The sequence below is a fragment of the Vulpes lagopus genome, chromosome 10, assembly GCF_018345385.1.
Source record: "Vulpes lagopus strain Blue_001 chromosome 10, ASM1834538v1, whole genome shotgun sequence".
Taxonomy (NCBI): Eukaryota; Metazoa; Chordata; class Mammalia; order Carnivora; family Canidae; genus Vulpes; species Vulpes lagopus.
In genome coordinates this window covers 1,454,833-1,480,887 of record NC_054833.1, presented here as the reverse complement: position 1 = coordinate 1,480,887, position 26,055 = coordinate 1,454,833, and the positions used below count along the sequence as shown (strand labels likewise).

The following is a 26,055-nucleotide window of genomic DNA, read 5'->3' as shown; positions in this document are numbered from 1 at the left end:
GCAGATGCCCAGGTTCCTTACCTAGAGACAATGCTTTGATCTACCAGGAGCCTTTTTTCAGTGTTTTCTCACTCCAAGTGGGATTGCTAAGAAGAGGGGAATTTTAGCTGATTCTTGGGATCTCTGTTCCCATTTTCTTACTTCTAGATGAATTTCCGGATCTCCTCCCATCCACTGCAAAGACTTGCCTTTGGGAGCTCTTGAAAGATAGGTTTGCTTGGATTGGGTGTTCACAGTTGTACTTACAAGTTACTTGAAGTTTTCAGTGTTCTCTCCTCTAGTTGGGGAGAGGGTATGGTTCTATTGTCGTATGTGTTTTAATATGTTGGGAAGTTCAGATCTGAGTGATTATTACTATCCTCAGGGTTTAAATCACTACCCAAATTATGAGACATTAAAAAATTTCATAGTGCTTTAAAAAGGAGGGAGGTGCTTTCCATTTTATTTAATAGTGTCAAATTTTCCCACATAGCTACTGTAGTAACTTTATGTCTACTGGTGTATGAAAGTTCATATTTCTTTACAAAACTATAAAAGGATGTCTGATCTACCCCCCCCCTTAAAATCTGATTCTGTGGGAAACTGCACATCTCTTATGAAAACTAGAGTTTTTCAGTTTCTGAGATCAATTTCCTTTAACTACATTTTTTCACCCCTACTGCTTAAGCTTGCTAAAGCGGATGTTGTTTGAAAATTATAAATCCTTAACATTGTAATTACTGTGGAATTAAAATAATCTTTTCAATAAGGCCCTGCTGTGTATGTATATTTTAAAGTATTCCACGTTTGTTGTTGATAAGCAGTAAAGGTTTTCTCCCCGGCCATGAAAAGCCAAGCCGAGGAATCCTCTGATAGTACAAAACAGCGAGGCCCCAGCCAGCTCATGAGTCTGAAAATAAGGGCTCCCTAACTTCCCTTTGAACAGAAACCCAGATACCTTTCTGGTTCCACTGGGAATCGAACCCAGGATTTTCTGCGTGTAAGGCAGATGTGCTAACCACTACACCATGGAACCTGGAGATACCCTTGCCTCCTATGTATTCTTACTAGAGTCAAGGTGAGAACAGAAGATCAAAATTATACATTGTTATTATGACTAAGAATTAACTCCTACGAACTTCACCCAGTGGGGATACATAGAACAAATGAACTATCTGCTTCTCACATACACAAGAATCAAATTTAATGAGTACTGTGACTTCCATTCTCCTGGAACACTCAGTCTGGACAACATTTATTGTTTTTCTACCTATATTTATTGAGAGTTTACTAGTTCCAGATACTTTTCAAAGCTCTGGGATACAGTAGTAAATACAAAGAGGAAAAAAAATCCCTTCTTGAGATGACATTATGGTACTAGCCACATAAAGGTGCATTTATATTTCATGGGAACTCTCTTTGAATTTAGCAGGACAACTCCTCCTTTGCCCCTTGTCCTGAAACTACTGCATATTTCAATTCATAAGATTAAAAAAATGCATTCATTAAGATCACTAACAAGCCCATCATAAATATCTAGTATTACTATGAAATCAGTTTAGAACTTGCAGACCTAAAAAAAAGAACTTGCAGACCTCTTGAAGACTCTTGAGGTTGTTTAAATGCCTTACCTTTATATAACCAAAGTATTTGTGAGGTTGTACTTACTTCTTTGTGCTCCCATAGGCAGAAGAATATGCCTAAGCCAGTCCACTAGTTCCATGAGGAGGATGAGACTCACATGGAACAGAGTCCACTCTCCCTCTACACCAGTCTGAGTCTTTATAAACTGATGTGCAGATGTTTGATCAAGGCCAGCTGAAATCAGTAGATTTATCCAGTTGAGTCAAGCCTACATCAAATGACCAGGAGCCAACCAGTAGTTTTTTGGGAATAGACAGTTATGTTTTATGTTGGTGGTATTTGGGGTGATTTCTTATGCAGTAACAGCAGATTGACACAGAAGAGGACAGAATTTGAGAATATTCACTCTGAGATGAAGGCATATCCATTACACATCACCTGTCCACACCTGTTTAGCCATGAGCTATTGATTGACACACTCTCTGTGGGAAATTTCCACTTAGTGTTGGACCAGTATATTTGATCAACATTCCAATGGTCCCAGATAGAAATAGATTTTTATTTACATTAGGATATATATTAAAATATACATACCAAAATGAGACAGAGCCATTAAAACAAAATTAAAGACCCACATCTCTCTTAAACACAGGCACAAAAATCCTTAAACAAATATTGGCAAATCAAATACATTTGATATAAACAGGGGTAATTAATACATTATTACTACATGAAATTTATCCCAGTCTGTTTTAACATTCAAAAATCAATCACTGAAATTCACCATATTCTTGTAATTCACCATATTAATAGGCTAACTAAATTCAAAAAACCCAATATGATCATATCAATAGAGGCAGAAAAATCATTCAGGAAAATTCTACATCCATTCATGATAAAAATTAACAGCAAATTGGATTAGAAGAAAGCTTTACTTCCTTAATCAAATAAAGGATATCTACCCCCCCCCCCAAAAAAAAAGGTACAACCAACACTATACTTAATGCTGAAAGACTGAATGGTTCCTTCCAAGATTTAAATCAAGGCAAAAATGTCCTCTTTCCCACTTTCTGGTCAAGGAAAGACTTAGAGGTCCTAGCTACTAGAATAAAACAAAACGTGCAGATTGAAATGGAAAAAATAAAGCTCTCTTTTTTCACAAACAACATGATTTTCTATGTAGAAAATCCCATACGACCTGAATAGGCATTTTTCCAAAGAAGACATATAAATGGCCAACAGACACATGAAAAGATGCCCAACAGAATTGAGCATTGAAATTTGATTTACAACTACAGGAATTGCAAATCAAAACCACAGTGATATATCACCTTACACTAGTCAGAATGGCCAGTATCAGAAAAGATAAGAATTAACAAGTATTGGTGAGAATGTGAAGAAAAGAGAACCCTTGTGCACTGTTGGTAGGAATTTAAATTGGTGCAGCCACTGTGGATGACAGTATGGAGATTCCTGAAAAAATTAAGAATAGAATTACCGTATGATCCAGCAATTTCACTACTACATATTTACCCAAATAAAATGAACACACTAATTTGAAAAGATATATACACCCTTATGTTATTACAGCATTATTTATAATAGCTAAGATATGGAAGCAGCTCAAGTGTCCATTGATAGATGAATGGATAAAGAAGATATACACATACACACCCACACACATGCTAGAATATTACTCGGCCATAAAAATGAATGAAATATCAGAGCTTGCTGAATTATTACCTTGTTTTTTCCTTTTTCCTGCCTTTATCTGTCACATTGTTTTAAAATAAATATTGGCAAGCATTTTTCTTTTTGTAAGATAATGCTTTTTTTTAACAATAACAGTAGCCAAAGATGTGATAAAGTCCATACAGGTATTACAGTACATATCATATTCCAATATGTGCTTTGTCTCAAGACATCCATATTGCAAAACTAAAATTAAATTGTGGAGGTGTGAGCAGGGCATTTTCCACTGGAAGGGAAAGCAGTAGGTCTTTTAGAGTGAAAGTCTAGGAAAGACTGCAGAGGCTTTAATCAGTTTGGTGCAAGTACAATTTCCAAAGTGGAAACAACTTGAATTTTAGATGCTCTAGTGAAAAAGATGAATTTTGGCAGAATAGGGTTGTCCATGGAGCTTCAACAGAGGCCCAGACCAAGAATACCCATAATCTCATAGAGTTCCCACATAACCGAAAGGATAACATAACTTGTAAAATGTACAACAGAAAAAAATACAGTGCCTTATTTCAATACTCCAATTTATTTAGAAATGAAGAACAAATTGTGAAGAATGGAATATTTGTAAAATATCACTGAATTTTAAATAGTTAAAGTATAGTTATACCCACACCTCCCACCCATCTTTTTCATTCGGTCTTCTGCAATAATATTCAAGAATTAACATAATGTATAAAATGCTTAACAACCGTTTTCAAAGGATTTGCTGTCTGTATATTATAACAACCAGATCTCTTAAACAATTGCATTTTCCCTTTATATACTAAGGCTTCTTTTGTGTATTTTTATTAGACTTGCTATTGTCATTTTTATGAAACTGAAGTACTTAACATAAATTCTTTAAAGCAGTTCTGTTCATGTGAGACCTATAGTTCAAGAAACTTCTGAAAAAATGCTAAATATAATTACTTTCAATGTAGGCTGGAATGTTGAAAGTTTCTATTGAGTTTTCTCATTTTTTTTGTGCATCTAAAAATTTTAGATGTTACTCATTAGTTATAAATATTTTTTGTGCCTTCGGTACCTATTACATGCAAGAATGCTGTGAGGGAAGAATACCAACGCAACTGGCTTGGCCTCTGTTTGCAGTAGTTTTAGAGATTATCAAATACATAGGATAGAACATGATATTGAATTATTATTTGATTTGCCATATTAAAAACGCGTTTTCTCCCATACATAATCTACTATTTCATAATCTACTGAAAAGTATTAAAACGTATTAAAAACACGTTTTCTCCCATACATAATCCCATTTCATAATCTACTGAAAGTATGCTCTTTCCTCTGCTACAATTTTTTGCATGCTAGATCGATTTCTTGGTTAATTTCTTGAATGATGTTGGAATAACATGTGCTATCTTTTTGCAGCATTTCATCTGTTTAAATTAATAGAATACCGACAAAATAAATAAGTCTACTTGAGAGTTACCATTAGGAATTAAACACTGTAACTCTTAATTAAGGATTCATTCGCATTCTCAGGAATGGCTACAGAGATCAACCAACTGCAAAATAGTATTTCACAAGCTCAGAAGTAGACAAACATGAAAGTATATACAAAAGCAAAAAGACCTTCATGGAACTACATCCACCCCATTGCATGTAAAAAATGTTCAAAAGGATAGCAACGCTTGTTTTTTATTACAAAAATAAATAAATGAATGAATATGTATTTTGGAAACTGAGCATAAAGTGAATTGGTCTGAGTTCAGGAATCACACATTCAAGCACCTTCTGTCTGTGTCCAGAAACCAACTACTTCTTCCTGGACTCAACAGATGGTATCTAATGAAAAAGGCATTTTGAAGGTGTTTTCTGGATGAGGTTCAGTGAGGCAGTGGTATGTCATCTAAAAATCAACCCAGGAGCATCTGGGTGGCTCAGTCAGTTAAAGGGTTAAGTGTCTGACTTTGGCTCAGGTCCTGATCTCCAGAGGCTCCCTTGAATGGAGCCTGGAATGGGGCTCCCTGCTCAGAAGGAAGTCTGCTTCTCCCTGGCCCTCTACCCCTCCCACCCCTACTCATGCACACACTGTCTCTCTAATAAATAAATAAAATCTTAAAAAAAAAAAAAAAACTTTCCCGATTCAGCAATTGGCTGGCTTGCTCTTGTACTTTTAAAAAATATCTTTCTTCCTAAATCATTTTAAGCATCAGAGAATAACTTGGGAAGAACTGTCTGAACTGTTCCCTCATCTCTCCTGATGCTGACCCCAGTGAACAGTGGAATGCAAGCTTCACACAGGAGACAAACCTCTCATAACCCCAAAATCAACTAGTTTCTGATTGTACAGGAAAACAAATAGTACTTGATTTCAAAAGCACTTACATTTATTTAAACATGAGGCCAGGGAAAGAGGTGGTGGAATTTCCTGATTATTATATATGTATTTGTAGGCTGTTATTTACATTTACAAGTGGTTGATTACACTCTTCCTATGGGAGCTAACAGGGAACCGTGCTGAGACTCGCTGCCGGTCAGAGATAATTAGGTTTGTCTTCTCCCTCTCCTGCTTCATTTGACTCTAGATGCTCCTAGGTGTAAGTCTCAACCCTTGGTTTCTCCATTAGTCACTTTGCTCCGTTTCCCTAGCGTCGCTCTTTTCCGTTTTATTTGCACTTTTTTCCCTCAGAAAGTGCTGCAAATTTTTCAGCCTAGCTTCTTCTTTGCAGGACCAGGCCTGGATGTTGCCCTGATCTTTGGGGCTCTTCCCAATCGCCCACCCTCCTCAGCTACACCGTTACACCTTCCCTGGGCCTGGGCCGCCCGGGGCAGGGAGCTGGGGGGGTGGGGGGTGGGGGACGGTGCCGGCAGGGGCGGGGCAAGGGCGGGAAGGGCCAGGGGAAAAGGCGGGGACTCCGAGGGGGCGCCGAGTAGCGACCACCCAGCGAAGATGCTCCCAACCAAAAGCTATTTGTTTTTTAGAAGTTTGTGGAATTATTATAGATATGTGTGTTTAATTAGTGTGTGTTACATGATGAAATTTTGGAGTATAGGTGAGGTCCGGAGCCCACGACAAAGAAAGAATTCTTAAGACGTCTTTGGTGCAAAATGGTGGTTTTATTAATGCACAGGGACAGGACCCGAGGGCAGGGAGAGCTGCTGCCCCCGGTCTGTGAGGGGAGGCTGGTTATATACCTGGGAGTTGGGAGGGGTTTGGGGAGCCTGTTCTCTAAGGAATTTTGGAAGCAAGGTTCCCAGGACCTTGAGGGGGCTAGCTGTTGTTGGGGAAAGGTCACTTATTGCCGGCTAATAAAACCTGAGACATGAGACCCTTCAGATGGATACTGGTTGGCCATGTGCTTGGGGGATGATCGCCAACCTGTATCTTGGGAGTTTAGAGATGAAGGAAATTTCTAAAGGAATTTTTGTGTGTTAGAGTAGGCTTACAGGCTCCTGAGGTCGGGCTAAGATTGCCTTCTGCCCTTAGCAAAGTGTGAACATGGAGGCAGTGGAGTCTGTAGAGGAATGTCCCTCTGCCTGTTTCAAGGACTTGCCAATGTGCTTTATCCTCAGCTAGTGCTCTGTTCCATCATTACATATACTCTTCCAACATTTGTCTCAAGGTTAGACAAGATGATCTAAAGGATTTGTCCAGCTCCGATTTCCTGGAATGAGAACATGTGCCTTTTCCAAATAATTTTTAGTATTTGTTTTTCAGAAAGAAAGAGATAAATATCAATTTTAATATGAATATCACCGCTCACTGAGCCCTGGCATTGTAGAGCACTGGGAGGGACACAGAGTTGTCAGGTCATCTCTTTGTCACCACCCCCACACAGTAACTGGGCATAGTCCCCACCCTAGCTCAGCAGAGGCACCCAGACCAGCTTGGCCCTGGAGGAAGTTTGGGAGGTCTCCAGCGAGCTCTGTTGAGTCCTACTTCTCAAGGTCAGGAGAGAGGGGACACCAAATCCCCTGGGAGCCTGAGGGAACCCTGCTGGCGTCTGGGAAGGAATTTGGACTCTGGTTTTGAGTTACATTTGGTGTTGAATTATGGAGTCTCTATATTGTTATTTTAACAAACAAAGCGTGAGGGGAAATAAATTCATCAAGTGAAATATACTAAAAAATCAGTCAAAATTACTAGGTATGGGGGCACCCAGGAAATAGGTGTATCATTCCATCCTACCCTGGAGGCTTATACTATCAGTGGGTTTCTGTGGTGTAGAGGCCATCACATTTGCCTAACAGGCAAGAGGTCTCCGGTTTGAAACTGAGCGGAAACACCCATCCGTTAGGACTCTGTCACTTTACGGAGGAAATGCCATTCACTGAGTGCCAAAACCTTTGTGCATGCACCCCTTAGAGGTCTCCCCCAAAACAGATCTTCTGGATTCCAGCAGCGCGGACACCTACATCCTCACCTGCCTGGTACGCCCCTCCCCGGGGAGGCCCTACCTTCCAAAATGAGGACCCTCCTCAAAATCCACCCGTTTACTGCACAGTTAGATCCTTTCTCCTTACGGTTTGTACTAGAAGAGGTCTTTATGTTGCCTGGATCCCTTTTACAATATACATGTGGGAATGTCTCCTTCAATCTGTGGCCGGTGTCTTCTCTCTCTCCACTGAGCCTTCTGCGGAAAAGTGTGTTCCGAGATTCTTAAGTCCGGAGCATCCACCTTCCTGTCACGCTGAGGACTTGTTATGTCCTGTACATGAACTATTTGCCTTCCTCAAAGGCACAAAGTATTTGTCTGAACGTTCCTCGCAGGCTTTCCCGTTTGCACTCCCAGCTCTGGGCCGCCAGCTGCGCTGCAAGGGGCGTGCCAGTAGGCACGGAGGAATCCTGCAGCAAATCAAAGCACAAGGCAAAACCAACGGCAAGCAGAGGGTGATGCTTAGCACGTGTCATCCATTTCCCACATTTTTTCTCCTCGCCAAAAACATTTCCCCAAACCTTTTGCGTGGAGCAGGTTCCTGGAGCTGACTCGGGGTGCAGGGAAGGCGCAGAGCTCTCTGCGGGCAGGGAAGGTTGCTTATCCTCAGCCTTCTTTCCTTTCTCCCTTGGGCCCGCCGGACGCTCGTGGCGCACCTGCAGACCTCGGGGACCTGCCCGCCTGGGCTCGCTCCCACCGCGGGGTCCCCGCCGCCGCACCTGCCGAAGCAGCAGCAGCGCCCGCTCCGGCCCCTCGTGGCCCCACGCTGGATCGCTCCACCTGGCACCGCAGTCCCGGCGGGGACAGGCCAGGGGCTTGGGCGGGGGGTATGGAAGCCGAGAGGAAAGTCTGTGGGACCCGCGCGAGCGGGGTATCCGGGATGGCACCTGCTCCTAGGGCGGTCGCCAGGGACTCGAGCGCTGCTCTGAGGCTGGACGTGCTGAGCTGTGGGCAGGGTTTCTCCGGAATGAGGGAGGACAGAAGGAAATCGCTTCGTGGCACGTGGAGTGGATGTTGTGTGGCTTTTCGGCACGGATATGATTTACGCGACGTCTTAGCTACTAGAGCCCTGAATCTGCAGCCACAGCCGTGGCGGGTGGCTGAGAACTGGATGCTTTCAACCCAGGCCACAGGGTTGGTCCCTAGAGGACTAATGGGATTCGTGATCCAAATTCTTGGCTTTTTTCAAATTGTTCTGGAGTAATTTAGCTGGTTTCCACTTACCTTCCCAAAGACCAGATCTCAAATGCTGTGTACTTTGAGAGGACAAAAGGATGAAGGCAGAAACTGATATTTCTAGAAGTATTGACAATCGCCTATACATGTTACGGCTTTTTCTTCCTCTTAATCATAAAACCCTTAAGATTATGGCCTGAAATCCCCTCCATGGTCTGTCCTGTGTCTTCAGCCTCGCTTCACACTTCACTGCCCCTTCCTCTCAGCCACAACAGTGTGTCTTATTGACTGGATTTATGTATTTATTATTTTTTTAAATATTTTATTTATTTATTCATGAGAGACACAGAGAAAGAGAGAGAGAGAGAGAGAGAGAGAGAGAGAGAGAGAGAGGCACAGGCAGAAGGAGAAGCAGGCTCCATGCAGGGAGCCTGATGTGGGACTTGATTCCTGGTCTCCAGGATCAGGCCCTGGGCTGAAGGAGACGCTAAACTGCTGAGCGACCAGAGCTCCCCTATGTATTTATTATTAGTTCTTACCATGGTGCTTTTCTATACCTCCTTAATATTTCCTCAACCTTCACACTTGAGTTCAATCATTACTCTTTCAGAAAAATCTTACCCACAACTTTCTAAATAAATCTTCATAGTACTCTCAGCACTATGTACCTTTTATTGCAGAGTTTGTGTTAATCTGTGTGATGACTTGCTGTGTCTCCCTGGCTAGAAAATCATTTCCAAGAGGGTAGGTGCAGAGCCTGGTCTTGCTCATCTCATATGTAAAGAGATCCCACAAATCAGAAGGAAAAATGAAACTCTGTCTATTGCATTGCTAATATGCTCAATAAATGTTAAGTGAACAAAAATGTGAACCCTTACCATGATCCTACAAGGTAAATGCTATCCCAATTTTGAGATGAAGAACTGAGGCTCATAGTGAGTAGTTAATTGTCTAAGTTGCAGAGCTGGGACTCATCTCCTGTAGAAACTTATATTTTATTACAAGGAATTTCAAATCTTATAATCTTATCTTTCTTACAAAAGAAACAGAGCGCTATAATAAATCATCATGTATCCATCACCCAGTTACAACTATCCTCAGTATTGTACCATTTTTATCTTTACCTTCATCCATTCTTCAGTCTCATCTGCATTTATTTTTTATTATTCTTATAGTTCTTTTCACAGATGTAGATGTAAATATCAAAGGTAAAATTATATAACTTTTAGATAAAGAAATAGAGAATATCTTCATGATATTATCATAGACAAAAGTATTTAGAGCATGACATTAAAAGCTACGATCATTTCTTTTTTATTGGCTCTTCTCTGCAGGTCACAGCTGTTGAGTGGGAAGGCTATTACAAAATTAGACTCTACTAACCATCAGACTCAGAAGACATCAAAACCATACAAGCTAAATTTCACTGCCAGAAGCCTCTCGTTTATAAGAAATAGAATAAGCAACAAAGCTGGAGCAGATGCCAAGAAAACCTGAGTCACAGAGAACTGTGGAGATACTTAATGCTCAGTCTGTGTCATTAAAGAAAACAATGATGAATGATCAGGATACTGAGAGTAGTTACACTAATAAAAATCGCAATGCTTTTCCCAGTTTCTGAACCTGAGGAAAACTTCAGATTCAGAATCCTTAGAATGAAAAAGAGACATCCTGTATGCCCAGGATGCACCAGTTGCTTGATCAAAGTTATAGAGTACAGAATCCTTGACTGAAGTCATAAGCAGAGAATACTGATATAGCATGAGGTGAACATCTACTGCTTTTATTGAGAATACTTAAGTCAAACATTTGGCTCTTCTATGTGCTAATGAGATGCTATGACTCACATTTAGGCATAGCATAAATGAATGATTAAAATATTAAAGAACTACAAAGACGTAACTGAATGAGGACAAGAAAGTTGTCCAGTAAAGGGAGTTTGTAAAAGAAAGGAGTAATTTCTTTTACAGGGAAAATGGATTTAGACTCCTTAACCAATTGTCATTTTAATTTTTTTTTATTTTTTGAAGATTTTATTTATTTGAGACAGACAGAGAGAGAGAGAGAGAGAGAGAGAGAGAGGGAGAGTATGTGTGAGAAAGAAGCAGATTCCCCACTGAGCAGAGAGCCCAACATGGGACTCAGTCCCAGGACCCTGGGATCATGACCTGAGCAGAAGCAGATGTTTAACCAACCTAGCCACCTAGACACCCTGCCATTTCAATTTTTATTGTTTGTTTTTTTTTTTTTGCAGGGATTTGTATAAGGGAGTATTTCCATTTCAAAAAGGAGAAAATTGTAAAAAAAAAAAAAAGGGGGGGGGAATATGAAATTTAAACTCAAATTTATGGAGATGAGATCCAGGTTCCATGCTCTTTTACTCTCTGTCTTTTTTTAAAAGCTTTTATTTATTTATGATAGTCACACAGAGAGAGAGGGGCAGAGAGAGAAGCAGGCTCCATGCACCGGGAGCCCGACGTGGGATTCAATCCTGGATCTCCAGGATCGCGCGCGCCCTGGGCTAAAGGCAGGCGCCAAACCGCTGCGCCACCCAGGGGTCCCTCTTTTACTCTCAAAGAAAACAGTACCACTTAAAATGGGGAAATGAGCAAAGATATACACCTGATAAAGGCAGTATTTCAGACCTGTGGAGAAAGAATGGCATGGGTAGCTGTGTAGCCCTCTGGGTGGGGGAGCAAGGGAATCACTGTGCAGGAATCATACAGCACGTGTTAAAAAGGACACATTTTCAATGGCTCATAAAATCAAATGTAACATACAGAAATGTGAATATTCCAAAAGAACACTTAGGTAAAAGTTTCTATGACAGTAAAGTGGAAAAACAGAAACTAAAAACCTGAAAATTTGATATGTATAACTATAAAAATGACTATTTTGGGGCAAGACAAAATCAATCCTAAGGGAAATCAAAAGGCAAATGACAAATTAGAATATTTGTTTCACATCATAGACAAATGACCAACAGGTCTCATATGTAAAGAGATCCCACAAATCAGAAGGAAAAAGACTAACAACACTTTAGAATGGATATCACACACAGTTCACAGAAAAGAAATAAAAATATCTCATATATATGACAAGATATTTAGACTTATTATCAGAGGAATGTAAATAATTAAACTCTATGGAGTATACCTTTTCACCTGCCTACCAGAATAGCAAAATAAAAACATGGGCAGCATGCCCTCTGTCAGGGAGGATTCATTCAATCAACATCTGTCTGTGGATGGAACACTTACTGTGTGTATCTGGCACTGATGCATGCCCTTGGTGTACTTGGATATCTAGACTCAGAATCATGACAAAGCATGTTTCATTTCTAACTCAAAACCCAATGAACTGGTCTCAATGACACAATTTTCTATAATAAGCACCGCTTAGCAGGTAAAACAAGTCAACCAATCCTCAGTTTATCAATTTGGTAGACACCAAAGCCCTGTAAAATGCTTGCATCTATATGCAAAGAGAATTCAGATTTAGGCTCAGGTAAGGAAAGCATTTTCACTTTTCACTTTTCACTTTTCACATTTTCACTTTTCACTCCAGAAGGACTGTTGGAAGTCTGGTGGAGCTCAGGACAATCTGTGGACTATCCAGCATATTTTAGGATGCTCAGCATGCCTAGCCTCAGTTACTAAATGCCAGAAGAACCAGCCAGTGTGATGACGAACAGAAATGTCCACACATTTCAGCAACTACCTTAGTGGTCTCAGAAATTCCAGGAATAATTTATAAGGAAAATGGGGGAAGTAAAATGCTTTCTAGCAGGTAAATATGAATAAAATGACTATCTTAGGAATTTTAGAAGCTGGAAAGGCTCCTTTCAGGCTGAAACTGTGGGAGCTGATCAGGGATCAGTAATTATTGTCTGTAAACAAGACACAGATCAGTGTTTCCGTTGTATATTTTCCACTGTTTCTTGACTTTTGTCAAAGGAAATAGATCATCATGTTTTGTAAAACTATGTTTACGTGGTTGCAAGTCCCCTCTTCACTATCACTGTGATTCACGACTATACTTTATTTATTAAATTTGGATAGGAAAAATGTATTGAAGATCATGCACCTTAAATAATCATAAAAACATCTTTTGTAGAAGCCCCACACTTACTCAGAAGCACAAAACAGTGGTCTTGTTGCTGTTAATTCCCAACAAATTCTCATTTCAGTCAAAAGAGGTTTTCCTCTGAGGACACATAACTTGATAGGGGAAAATATTCCCAGCACTTTCACTAAAGAATGCATTTCTAGTGCAATTCTACTTCATATATATAGTAAATTACTTATCAAAATTATCGATGGGTATCTTTTATTGTGTGTTACTACTAAATGCGAAAGCAATTCAAGTCAGAAGAATAGTCTTGAACAGATGTATCATCCTTGGAAATAACTAAAACTTAGATTTCAATTTATGCTCTCAGTTGCATAGTGGCACAATAGGATATTTGAGCATAAAAATACATAATATTACAATACAATTCTGTAGCAGATGTGGAATGAAAATACATTCGCAAGTAGTTTTTTTTTTTTTTTTTTAAGAGATCTTACTTATTTATTCATGATAGACATAAAGAGGCAGAAGGAGAAGCAGGCTCCATACTGGGAGCCTTACGTGAGACTCGATCCCACGACTCCAGTATCACATCCTCGGCCAAAGGCAGGCGCTAAACCACTGCGCCACCATCCTCAGCCAAAGGCAGGCGCTAAACCGCTGCGCCACCTAGGGACCCCCGAGCTCACCTGTAAAGCTTTGAAGTACGAATGCAAGCGAAAAAAGGGCTGGGGGGCTGTCAGGGCTTAGTTGACATCTGAAGAATGAGCAGAGAAGGAAAGCTGGCCAGTCGAGGGCAGAGGGGATACTAGAATGCAGCGGGTAGAAAATCAAATATTGGAGTTTAGGGAGAACAGAATTTCCTGGGCCTGGAAGGCCATCATGATCACCAAGGAAGGATGACCCTGGAGGCAGGAGACGCTGGCAGGCTAAGGTGAGAGAGGCTCCCCGGGGGAAGGTGAGAGAAGAACTGGTCTAACGAGAGTGTAGTTTGAAAACAAGGCTGCGTCCCAGGACGCATGTTTGCTAAATGTACGAGCTAAGAGAGTATTCAAGACACAGGGCTTTCAGGTGACGAGGTGGCCGAGTGGTTAAGGCGATGGACTGCTAATCCATTGTGCTCTGCACGCGTGGGTTCGAATCCCACCCTCGTCGGCTTTCCCCTTCTCTCGGGACCACAGGCTCCTGTTTTGTGCTTCTTTGAGTGACTTGCCCCAAGGACCACCGCTCCCCCTACGTGCAACTTTCCTGCTTCCCTCTCCCTTCCAACAGGTAGTTTCGCTGGGACGTGTGGGCTCCCACCGGTCTGGTGAGAGCCACAGCTCACTGCTTTTAGAACACTATTGCTTCTTCCTGCTCCTTACACATCCTGCAGGTGGATGGTGCCCTAGGGGGACTCAGGTAGGGCATCCTGGTGGGACACTCCCCCACCCTATCACAATGCAGCTCAGAGCCAAAGAAGCCAAGGTTTTGGTCAGGACCCCTCTATGAACAGTGCACAACGCTGTCCACCTCCTTCCTATCCTCAGGCCTCAGTCATTCTTACCTTTCCTCCTTTCTTGTCACAGTGCAGCGCTTGGGACATACCCTCTTGGATTTGCTTCAAAATGCTGATGGGCGGCTGGCGAATAATAGAAGAAAGACATGACAAAATGCTGCTAGCCCTTTATGCTGGTTGGTGGGAACTTGAGTGTTTATCATACTATTCTTTCTTTACTTTTTCAAATTGCCATTATGAGGATCTTAAACACTTTCCTTGGAAATAAATTCACACTTAAAGAAAACTGGTAAGAATAAGAACAGTAAAAAAATCTACCTATATACCTTTTTTGGGATTCACCTATTAACATTAGTAACCACTCCCTCTCCTTTCCTCTTCTCCCTCCCTCTGTCTCCCTCTCTCTACCCTCACCTCACTCCAACTTAGATGTAGTCTCCATCTTCATCTCTATATTTCTGTTTTCAGAACCATGTAAGAGTAAATTGTATATTTCATAGCCTTTTGCTATTATATATTTAAATATATATTTAAATAGTTATTACCTGGGACACCTGGATGGCTTAAAGGGTTGAGCATCTGCCTTCCTCTCAGGTCCTAATCCCCAAGACTCTGAATCCAGCCCCACGTAGGGCTTGCTCAGTGGAGCCTCTGCTTCTCCCTCTCCCCCTGCTCCTGTCCTCTCTCTCTGTCTCTCAAATAAATAAACATCTTAAAATAAATAGATAGTTCCTAAAAAGGATATTCTCTCTATGTAATGACAGTAGATGTATCAGTTCAGTGTATCTAATGATATTGTTTTAAAAATCTCATCACCCGTATTTCAATATATCTTTTGACCAATAATGTCCTTTATAGCACCTCCCGCCATGGATTAGCTATTGTATCAGTTGCCCATACTCTTTTTAAAAATATTTTTACTTAAATTCCAGTTAGTTAACATCAGTTATCCATATCCTTTTAGTTTCCTTTCATCTAAGACATCTCCATAGCCTTTTTCTTTTTTATGACATTGACATTTTTTGAGTGTATGGCAATGGCTCACTTTGTTGTTTATTTTGTTGTTGTTGTTGTTGTTTTAAATAACACTTTTAATTTGTGCTTTGTGAGATTTTTTTTTTTTTTTTGCCCATAATTAGGTTCAGGTTATGCACGTTTTGTGAATGCCAAAGTGGCCATGATGGAACAGCCTCCCCGTGGCCCATTAGAGTTACCCCTCAGAGTTAGTGTGTATCAATAGCCAGTCTTTACTAGGCTGGTTGCAGGATGATGGTATTTCATTTCCAACATTTTCTGCACATTCTATTGGAAGTCAAAGTGCATACGCATAAATGTAAAGGATCAAAGCAGTACCCTTGCCCCTTCCTTATTATAATCATAAAAGGATATATTCTCTTTTTAGAGATTAATTAAAGGCAACAGACAACTGAAACCTTTGAAGAGCCACTGGTGATGCATCCGGTTCCTTTGTTTCAGAGGCAGTGTCCTTTTGCCCAAAGTGCTCTCATCCTCAGATACTGCTGTTGTGCTGCTACACATGTGGATTGGAGTGCCAGCTAGTTCTGTTATGTCAAGAGAATTTCTTGTTTCTTCTCCTCTAGAGAACTGCTATTAAGGCCCTTAATCTTACCAAAAAGAAAAGAAAAAAAGAAAAGAGAAAAAAATATCCTTTGGTTTTGCTGTTCCCTCAGTTTAATGCCTGTCTTTCCCTTCCCCTCCAAACTTCTTACAAGAATAATGTTAGACCTTCAATTTCTTACTACCTGGCATGGACTCTAGTCTGGGATCCCAGGGTCAAGATCTTCCTGTTTGAAGATCTGCTACCCTTTGCATCTCAGAGGGAGGTGCAGCCCACCTCCCACAGCAGAAGCGGAAAAGGTTTGCTTTCCCAGCTCCCTCACCAATGGGCACAGGTCAGTGGTCTGGACTCAGCCCATCAGATGGATCTGGACTTTGAATTGGGGCCAAGTGAGCTGAGAAGGAGGGGTGGTGGCACTTCAATCCCAGCAGCCGTGGCAGCAGGGTCCAGCACTCCGGCTTTGCGCAGTGACAGTTTGTGTAACAAGCTGCTGTCTCTGGAGTCCACCGTGGCCATCACGGTGTCTGGGTCTGCAGCATGATTTTTGGGCTCTGTAAACAGAGAGCCTATTCCTGCCCGAAGCAGAAGGGTTCGCCACTGTTCCCACAAATCTGTGACCGTTCCATGTCCTTTCATTAAATTCTTTATTGTTCAAAAATAAAATTTCCTCAAAGACACATTTTTGCAAGTATTGTGGTAAGACTTCCATGTTTTTTTTTGTGTCGTGTGCTTTCTGAGTTTGTCCATGGGATCCTGATGCACAAACTTTTTTACTGTAATGCCTCCCTTCCATTTTTCTCTTAACATCTCACATTTAACTTCTTTGCTTCTGTTTTGCCATAAAATCCATACAGATGGTGTTTTCATGATTATTCCAACATGTATTGGTTTAGAGAAGGATTCACAAAACATTCCAACTAACTTGATCTAAATGTGATAAATCAGACATAGGACTGAATAAAGAAGTGCCAAGGAACAGATGATGACTAGCGCCCAAGTAAAATGCAATATACTCTTCAGGCAGATATCAATGAAAATGTTTTTCCTTCAAGTGTAAAGAAAATATAAAACCATAATTGGCAACAAGTGTGTATTCTGAAAGGTATAATGCTGATCCATTGGAAATTCCAGATAAATTTATCAACTCTGGCAGAGTAAGAAGAGAGAGATTTACTTCTCTTTTGAAATGAGAGAAAAGAGTGGCTTTTGAAAAAAAAAAAAACTGGGGGAAATACTAACCATTTGCAGAGACTAAGTAAGGTATGGCAAAAAAAAATCACAGGAGTTGCCAAAGGAAAAGCAGATTCTGCAACCTGACCAAAATCTGTCTGAGATCTGGGAGAGAGAAAAATCAGATGCCCTAGCAGAGGATGGTTTCAATCCATTAGCCTCTGGGTTATGGGCCAGCATGCTTCCCCACTGCACCACTCTGCTGGCTATGCTGTGAAGCATGCCATTCTTCTAACTATGAATATGATCAGGTATCTAGTTTGCTTATACCACATAGGTAAACTACGGTTCACTAATAAAATAGAATCCTACTTAGCAATAAAAACAATAAATTTCTGTGAATTTTATTGTATATGTAACAGTGCAATTAAATCTCAAAAACATCATGCTGGGCAAAAAAAAAAAAATACATCCTGTACACAACAGGATGTACTACTATATGATTCCACTTATATGAAGTTTAAGAGCAAGCAAAACTGGCGATAGAAATCAGAATAACAATTAGCTCGCAGGATGCAGTATTGACTGGCTAGGCAGCATAAGACAGCCTTCTGGAGTAATGGGAATATTCTTGATCTTGATGCAAATGGTGGTCACAAGGGATATATATATCTCAAGTTAATTGCTTTATCTACACTTAAGATCTATGCATTTTACTGTATGTAAAGTATACTTCAATAATGTACTGAGATAAAAGGGACCACAGAGATATAATAATCAAAAGAGAAGGAGGGTGGGGAGAGAGAGAGGAGAAAGGAAAATAAATACCCTCTATATATATATCAGGGAGCTAAGGCAAAAGTGGCCACCAGAAGACAACTTCCCAAAATAAGTCGTAGAAACATGAAGTGGTCCTTAGGAACAGAAGATAATTCACAACAGTCTTTGGGAAAAGTGCCTAAGCTGTGCCTCCAGCAGACAATACCCTCTCTCTGTAAAAGGCTGCTTGGGCAAACGTTAGCAGGATTAATCACCATCTTGAAGGCACAAAAGAATGACAAACTCAGGGATGTCTGGGTTGCTCAGTGGTTGAGTGTCTGCCTTTGGCTCAGGTAGAGATCCCTGGGATTGAGTCCTACCTCAGACTCCCCATAGGGAGCCTGCTTCTCCCTCTGCCTATGTCTCTGCCTCTCTCTGTGTGTCTCTCATGAATAAATAAGTAAGATAATTAATAAAAAGGAAAGAATGACAACTTAAAGGTGCTGAGAGCATTCTCCGCAGCAAGTGAAAGAAAATTTATCTTCACAGTATTACTTCCAGGAATTCATTTCCTTCATATCAGTTCAAGGAGTATAATAAGAGAGATCAGAGCTAAAATACAGATACTTGTTTTCTGGAAAGTGGATTCTTAGGTAGAAATTATGCCTTCTCACCGAGTTAAGTATTTTTCACGACTTACGTATACAAACAACAGACTTAGTTTTCTCCATGTTGTCCACGAGGTCACAGTTCCATGGACACTGGGAAATCTAGAAATTCAAGCAGTGGTTGTTCAAGTGGAGAGGTGGTCTTGCATGCTTTTGAGAGAGAATGGTATCTACAGATACACCGTCAGAAACTCTGTGATGCTACCTCTGAAGGCTAGGGATTCTCTAAAACCCAGCTTCATGGTCTCTCTGTGAGGAAGTCACAAAGAATAGAGCTAAACCAAACAAATGAACAAAAATACGTGTGGCTTTATAGTGGAGGCCTTTGGGGTGAGGAGGAAATACTGAAGAGGGAACTTGCCAGTCCTGATGTGGCCACTCCACATAGCCACACTGCCTCTTTGTGCCTTCCTCTCAAACGTACCCAATGTGATGGAAATAGAAACCATACACCTGCCACAGGAAAATGCTGTAATTTTATAAGGTAGCAAAGCTGAGCTGTCTGCTTCATCACTGGCTACATGGGTAAAGACAATATCACCTTGGTTAGAATTCCCTTCTTTCTCAATATGAAGCTTATCTGTATTTTTTATGGTACAGTCTAGTCTGCTTTAAAATGAGACCCCAAAGATACAAAAAAAAAAAAATCTTGTCTTTCTGTTCAACAGATACAGGTCTCAACTCTACTAGGGTAGTTTGCTTGAGCAGAAATCTCATTTAGATTGCAAGATAATAATAAAAAATAATAATAAATGAGAAATTATAATCAAAATGGAAATTTAGATTTCTCAAGAATAAGAAAACACTGAGGTGTCTGGGTGATTCAGTTGGTCAAGCACCTGACTCTTAATCTCAGCTCAGGTCTTGATTTCAGAATCATGAGAGTCTGCTGGGTGTGGAGCCTACTTAAAAAAAAAAGAATAAGTATATTTCATATACCATAGGCTTGCATAGTTAAAAAAATTTTGAGCCTCTAAAGATGTATGGTCTCCCAAAGGCTACCCTCCTATATTTGCTGTAGTAGGAAAATACACATAAATTTAATATTAAGTAAAAAGTGATATATTAAAATATGTATATACAATAAATACTAAGCAAAATGAAACTATTTCTTCAGTAAATCCTTTGAGCCTTCTATGGGATGGTCATGCCCACCCACCCCAAGCCTAACAGGGTTGTTGGTTTTTGGGTTTGTTTTTTTTTTTTTTTTTTCATTTTCCATGACGTTGATACTGTAGGATGTGACACACAAGAGTCATGGGTGGAGATGGATGAACTGGCCAGCCAACCAGCATGACAAACTCTCAACACGATCCCCACAATCCCTCCTGATATCCATGCTTCTGTGTGATCTCTTCCCTTGAGTGTCTGGCAAGACCTGTGTTTTCTCTTCTAACAGAATATGGCAAAGGTGACAGGAGGTACGTGATTATGTACACATGATGATGTGAATAAGTTACATGACATAGTATCACCCATCTATTTGCTGGGGCCTGCCCTAATCCTACCCCTCACCCCATCTCTCTCTCTCTCTCCACCTCCCTTCTTCCTGGCTTTGAGGAAGCAAGGGGCCAGTGGTGGCCTATTCATGTTGGGAGGCCCACATGGCCATCAACGATGGCGTAGCCTTCCCTGACACACAGCAAGAAACTGATAATCCTCCATCCTGTAGCAGCAAAGAACAGAATTCTATCAATGACCTGAGTATTCTTGAAAGTGCTTCCTTTTTCAGCCAACCTTAGATGAGATCACAGCCTTAACTAACACCTTCATTGCCACTTGTTGAGATCCTAAGCAGAGGACCCAGCTGAGCCATGTTGAAACTCTTCACTCACAGTAACTATATGCTAATATGTATTGGGGTTTTTTTTATTATTCATGAGACACACACAGAGAAAGGTAGAGACATAGGCAGAGGGAGAAGCAGGCTCCTCACAGGGAGCCCAATGCAGGACTGGATCCCAGATCGGGATCACACCCTGAGCTGAAGGCAGATGCTCAACCGCTGAGGCACCCAGGTAGCCCTAATGTGTGTTGTTTTAAGCTGCTAAGTTTGGGGTCATGTGTTATGCAGCAGTAGAAAGCTAGTACAACCTGGCTTCATAGGCTATAGCACTCAGCACTGCCAGTCTAGAAACTAGGAATTATGTCAGGGAAGAGAAGGTTCATCAGAGAAGCTGATAAGGCTGTCAAGAAAAAAATCATAACAAAAAACCCACAAAACAATCTTTGCAGATGTAGTTTTAAGTGCCAGTAGGGGCTATACCTTTATAGTGAAATAACTAATGGGATCCATTGTGGTCTTCAGGTTGAGGTGTCAAAATAATCTAATTAGGAAAGTGGAGGGACGCCGGGGTGACTCAGTGGTTGAGCGTCTGCCTTTGCTCAAGACATGATCCTAGTTTGGGGATCGAGTTCCACATCAGACTCCCTGTAAGGAGCCTACTTCTCCTCTGCCTGTGTCTCTGCCTCTGTGTGTGTGTGTCTCTCATGAATAAATAAATAAAATCTTAAAAAAAAAAAAAAAAGGAAACTGGAGGTTGCTTGTTGAGCCTAGCATTGGAGCCATGGGAGAAGAATTTCCAGGGGAAACTCATCCAGGCTGTCGTGGGCATGGCAATATGTCCCTGACCACCTACAGAACCTATGTCACTGTGGGCTAATGCTGCTCCTCCCAGACTGAAAAGTGCATCCTCCTCATCACAGTGCTGCACAACCCTGAAAGATCCTGCTCGGTAGGCTCCGTTTCTGTGTTGTTTCTTTCTTGGTTTGGGTTGGGTTGGGTTGGGTTATTTTGGCTCCATAGGGACCATCTCCTTCAGGGTAATTCATTTCTTCTTCTGGCACAAGTCAAATAAGTTGTCTTCATTTCAATCAATAGACCAACTTACATTTTTACCTATAGTATATTTGTTTTTTTTGTTTGTTTGTTTGTTTGTTTGTTTTTTTTACCTATAGTATATTTGAATGACTGTTCTCTCTCACACTTGCCCACTTTCTCTATCCTGAATGTTTTGATTATTTTTTAAAGCTTTTATTTATTTGACACAAAGAAAAAGAACATAAGCAGGTAGAGCAACGGGCAGAGGGAGAGGGAAAAGCAGACACCCTGCTGAGCAGGGAGCCTGACAGGAGGGTGAATCCCAGGACCCCATGACCTAAGGTGAAGGCAGACACTTCACTGATTGAGCCATCCAGGCACCCCATGAACTTTTTAAAGCAATATTACATTTCAAATTTTCATTCACTAATTGCTAGTCAGTTTAGAATCCTTTATAAAAAAAGAACAGTACCTCTTTTCTGAATTTTATATTTACATTCCTTCCTAGTTTTCTTTTGAGTTCCTTGCTTTTTGCTTTTTTTCTTCTTGATATGGTGACAATATATATATATATCCATTATATATATTTCCATTATATATTTCCAATATATATATGTTTCCATTTTATATATATATGTATGTATATATATATATATACACATATATATATATATATATATATATATATATATGTTTCCATTATATATATCTCCTATTTGCTGAAAGCCCTTCTCCCAGTTTCACAAGTCTTTATGTTTTGGAGTCTTTTTTATTACAAAGTTTCTTAATTTTAACATAGATATATAAGTAATTTTTCTTATTTTTGGTTGTAAGAAGGACTTCCTTGTCCCCAGGATACAAACATAATCTATATTTTCTTCTGAATTTTAAAATAATTGTATTACATACTCTTAGAATCATTAATACATCTGGAATTCATTTTTGTTAATTGTATGAAATTAAGCAGTAGTATGTTTTTGTATAATTGAGCTTCTTATACCAATTACAGTTGAGAAATTCATTAACTTCCTGCCAATCAAAAAACCCTAATTCTGTCCTCTATCACCTCTATCACCACTAATTCACCTTCTACCCCTCCTCCTAAAGAATAACATCTCTTTCCCAGATGGCCATATTCTTTTTTTTAAAATAAATTAATTTTTATTGGTGTTCAATTTACCAACATACAGAAAAACACCCAGTGCTCATCCCGTCAAGTGTCCCTCTCAGTGCCCGTCACCCATTCCCCCCCACCCTCCGCCCTCCTCCCCTTCCACCACCCCTAGTTCGTTTCCCAGAGTTAGGAGTCTTTATGTTCTGTCTCCCTTCCTGATATTTCCCACACATTTCTTCTCCCTTCCTTTATATTCCCTTTCACTATTATTTATATTCCCCAAATGAATGAGAACATATAATGTTTGTCCTTCTCCGATTGACTTACTGCACTCAGCATAATACCCTCCAGTTCCATCCACGTCGAAGCAAATGGTGGGTATTTGTCGTTTCTAATGCAGATGGCCATATTCTAATACACATTGACAAGGCTCAAATCTTTCTCCAGCCCCCCTACCCAGTCAGTCTATCCATTCAGTTGCCCAAACCAAAAACCTTTGCTTTCTCCTGGGCTCATCTCTTCATCTCACACCTCAAAACCAATTTAAGAGTCAATCTCTGAAAATATATACAATATCTGACCACTTCTCACCACTTCCATTATGACCTTTCTGGTCTGGGCCACCATAATCTCTCACCTGGACTCCTCTAGAACTTTCCTCCCACTCTCCCCATCTGCCTGCTTACTCTGCAGTCTCATCTCAGCCAGCAGTCAGAATAATACCTAAAAGTAGTCAAACAATGTCACTTCTCTGCCCCAAAGCCTCCCTGTGCTCCACATCCCACTCTGAAGTCTGGGACCAGTTTTCTTCTTGTCTGGGGTCCTCTTCCTTCATTCGCTGGCATGACTAGGTCTGTGGTTGAATTGCCATCTTTGCTCAGATGTCAATTTCTCAAAAGACCTCAGATGAAATTCTTAATCAACCCGCCCTGTTTGCTCTATATTTAGGCCACGCCATTTACCATCTCTTTCACCTAGTAGTTACTTTCTATTACATTTATTATTTATTTTTATCACCACCCAGAATAAAAGCTCCGTGAGAATAGGAATTTTGTCTGTCACTGAAACATCTCAAATATTAGAAGAGTGCCTAGGAACCAATATCAGATGGCCAGTGTTTTTTGAGTGAATGGTTGAGTCTGAACATTTCTTTCACATTCTATAGTCATTTCACAATCTATGTGAAATTCCATGCATTCTGCCCAAACTGTGTTACCCAGTCTTCCAGGCCAGGTGGCTAAGAATCTGTCTTCTTCAGCTCCCTCTTTCCATCATTTGATACTCTCGTCTGTCCACAACCATGCAGTCTGTTACCAGTTCCTGCTCCTTAACCTCTGTCCTGTTACTACCTGGCTAGCAGTCATTGTTAGCGACTAGTTGGAACTCACATCTTTAAGTGTCTTCACACTATCCCATGCGTCTCCAAGCTTCCAGTCTGTCCCTGTGTGACAGTCCTCCCTTGTGTGACAGCCAGAACAGTCAAACCCAAACTTGTGTCTTCCCTGCTTAAAATCTTCCTATAGCTCTCCATTAGAACACTGTCCATACTGCCCCATGTTTGTCAGCATGCCCACAATCTGCCCCAAGATCGATTGGCTTCTTCCCAGCCGCACTTAGAAGGATCCCTGTATCTCCTTGGAAGTCAACTCAATAGATCTGCTCTGTCTTTCAGAACTGTCTGTGCACATGCTCTGTCTTTGGCCTCCAATGCCTTTTCCACTTGGTGCTCAGAACACACTCAGACAGGTTTGAAGTTCTGAGTCTGAAATAAGATGACCTTCTGCTGCTTCCATACCCATGGCATTGGCCATTTACATTGGATTTGTTGGCTTACTTACCAATGTCACCACTCACTTAATTTTCCCAAACAGGATTTGTCCTTTGCCTCTGAATGTCTGGTAAAAGCACAATACAGAGCATGTAGTCCTCACTAGATAAATGTTAAATTATCACATAAAGACAAAATCTTGTATTTTCCTCTTGCCCCACTCTGTAATGTGGCAATCTTGAGTCATGGGATGCCTTAAAAAATTGAAACAGCAGAGATATTTAGGGTGAGACATACTTGTACAGTAGAGCTCTAACTTTGGTGATTTGCTGTAGTAGGGAAGAAGTGACCAAGGACTTTGGAGCCATTAGGCTTTAAATCCCAAATCTAGCCTTTACTAACTGGGTAGTCTTGGGCAAGTTTCTTAACATCTTTCTGCCTCTCTATTGATAGAAGTTGAATAGTAATTCCTGTATCATATACTTATTTTAACAATTTGTTTTTATTTTATCAACCAATTTAAGATTGCTTATTTTTCCAATTGGACCTTTTCCAAGGTATCCATGAAACAGGAGATAGATGTATTCAGGGAGTCATTCTTGCCTCTTTCCCCCCTCCCACTAGGAAGTGCTAAGGAATAGCACTCACTCACAGACCTCCCAGGAGAAGTCTGCTGAAGTATCTACTGTTTCCCCTTTCTCCCTTTGTCCTCAGATCCAATAGGCTCCTGCACTGCCTGTCCTTTCCAGGAGAGATATGAATGTGGAAGCATGATTTTATGAGGTACGAATTCAAAGAAAATTTGAAATATATACTTTGGCTCCCTAATTGGGCATTTCTGGCTCATACTGGAAGGGATCATGACCTATAGAGAGAAGAACCCTGTCCTCCCCTCTCTAGGCCCTATAACTTCATGACAAGTCATCCCTTAAAGTCAAAACACTGTTGTGAATTCAGGGATCAACACTTGTAGCCATTAAGTGGTTCTTGCCCTATACAATCAGCCAGGTCCCAGAAACCTTTCCGCAGGTGCTCTGGTTCTATCCACATAGCATCACTCCTACAAGCCATCCTCCTCCAAACTCAGCTGACACTACAAAAGGCACAGAAGTGTCAGACAAAATGGTGAGAGCGAGTTTCTGCATAGACACAATGGAGAGTGGCAAGCAGAAGGTCCAGGTGGCTTGCTCCAAGCCTGGAGGGAAACTGCCCGAGAGCTTCCCTTTTCTGGAATGATGAGTGACCACTGGGATCTGACAGACTGAGTCTTGACCCTATCAATGTGTTAGGGGCTAAATCGGCAGGAGGGGGAGGATCGATCGGGCGGGAGCATCACTTCTCCTGGGGAAAGATTAAAACAACTTGGTGGGAGGAGGTGACACAGCAAGAGGAGTACATATAAGTGCCGTCAAGGGTCGATCAGTCATGGAAAATGACGTCAGATTTCATCTGATTCAAGGTCAAATTACATCAAAAGCTCTTCTAAGAACTCATTGAAGAATAAAGCAGTGAGGAGTGAGGATGGGCATTCCTGGGGAATAAGAGAAAGAGAACTACTTCTTAGGGCTAAATGAAAGTAGGCTGAGATTTACAGAGAATCTGTTCCTCCCCCCAAAGATGCAAGAGAATATGAGCTCTAGTTGCTGCCTTCCTGGCATGTCTGTTCCCTGAGCTCACACCTGACCCAGAGAGGAGCAGCCAAGAAGAACTTCCTCAATCAAAAGGTTTGGTCCCATCCAGTTT

General features: G+C 40.9%; 2 non-coding genes across 2 annotated transcripts; one reads left to right on the top strand and one right to left on the bottom strand.

Moving 5' to 3' along the window:
- Positions 1-942: 942 nt before the first annotated feature.
- Positions 943-1,015, bottom strand: TRNAV-UAC. Its single transcript has one exon. It is a non-coding gene; the product is annotated as a tRNA-Val (tRNA).
- A 12,993-nt stretch (positions 1,016-14,008) lies between these two features.
- On the top strand, positions 14,009-14,090 carry TRNAS-GCU. The gene has a single exon. It is a non-coding gene; the product is annotated as a tRNA-Ser (tRNA).
- The last annotated feature ends 11,965 nt before the right edge of the window (positions 14,091-26,055 follow it).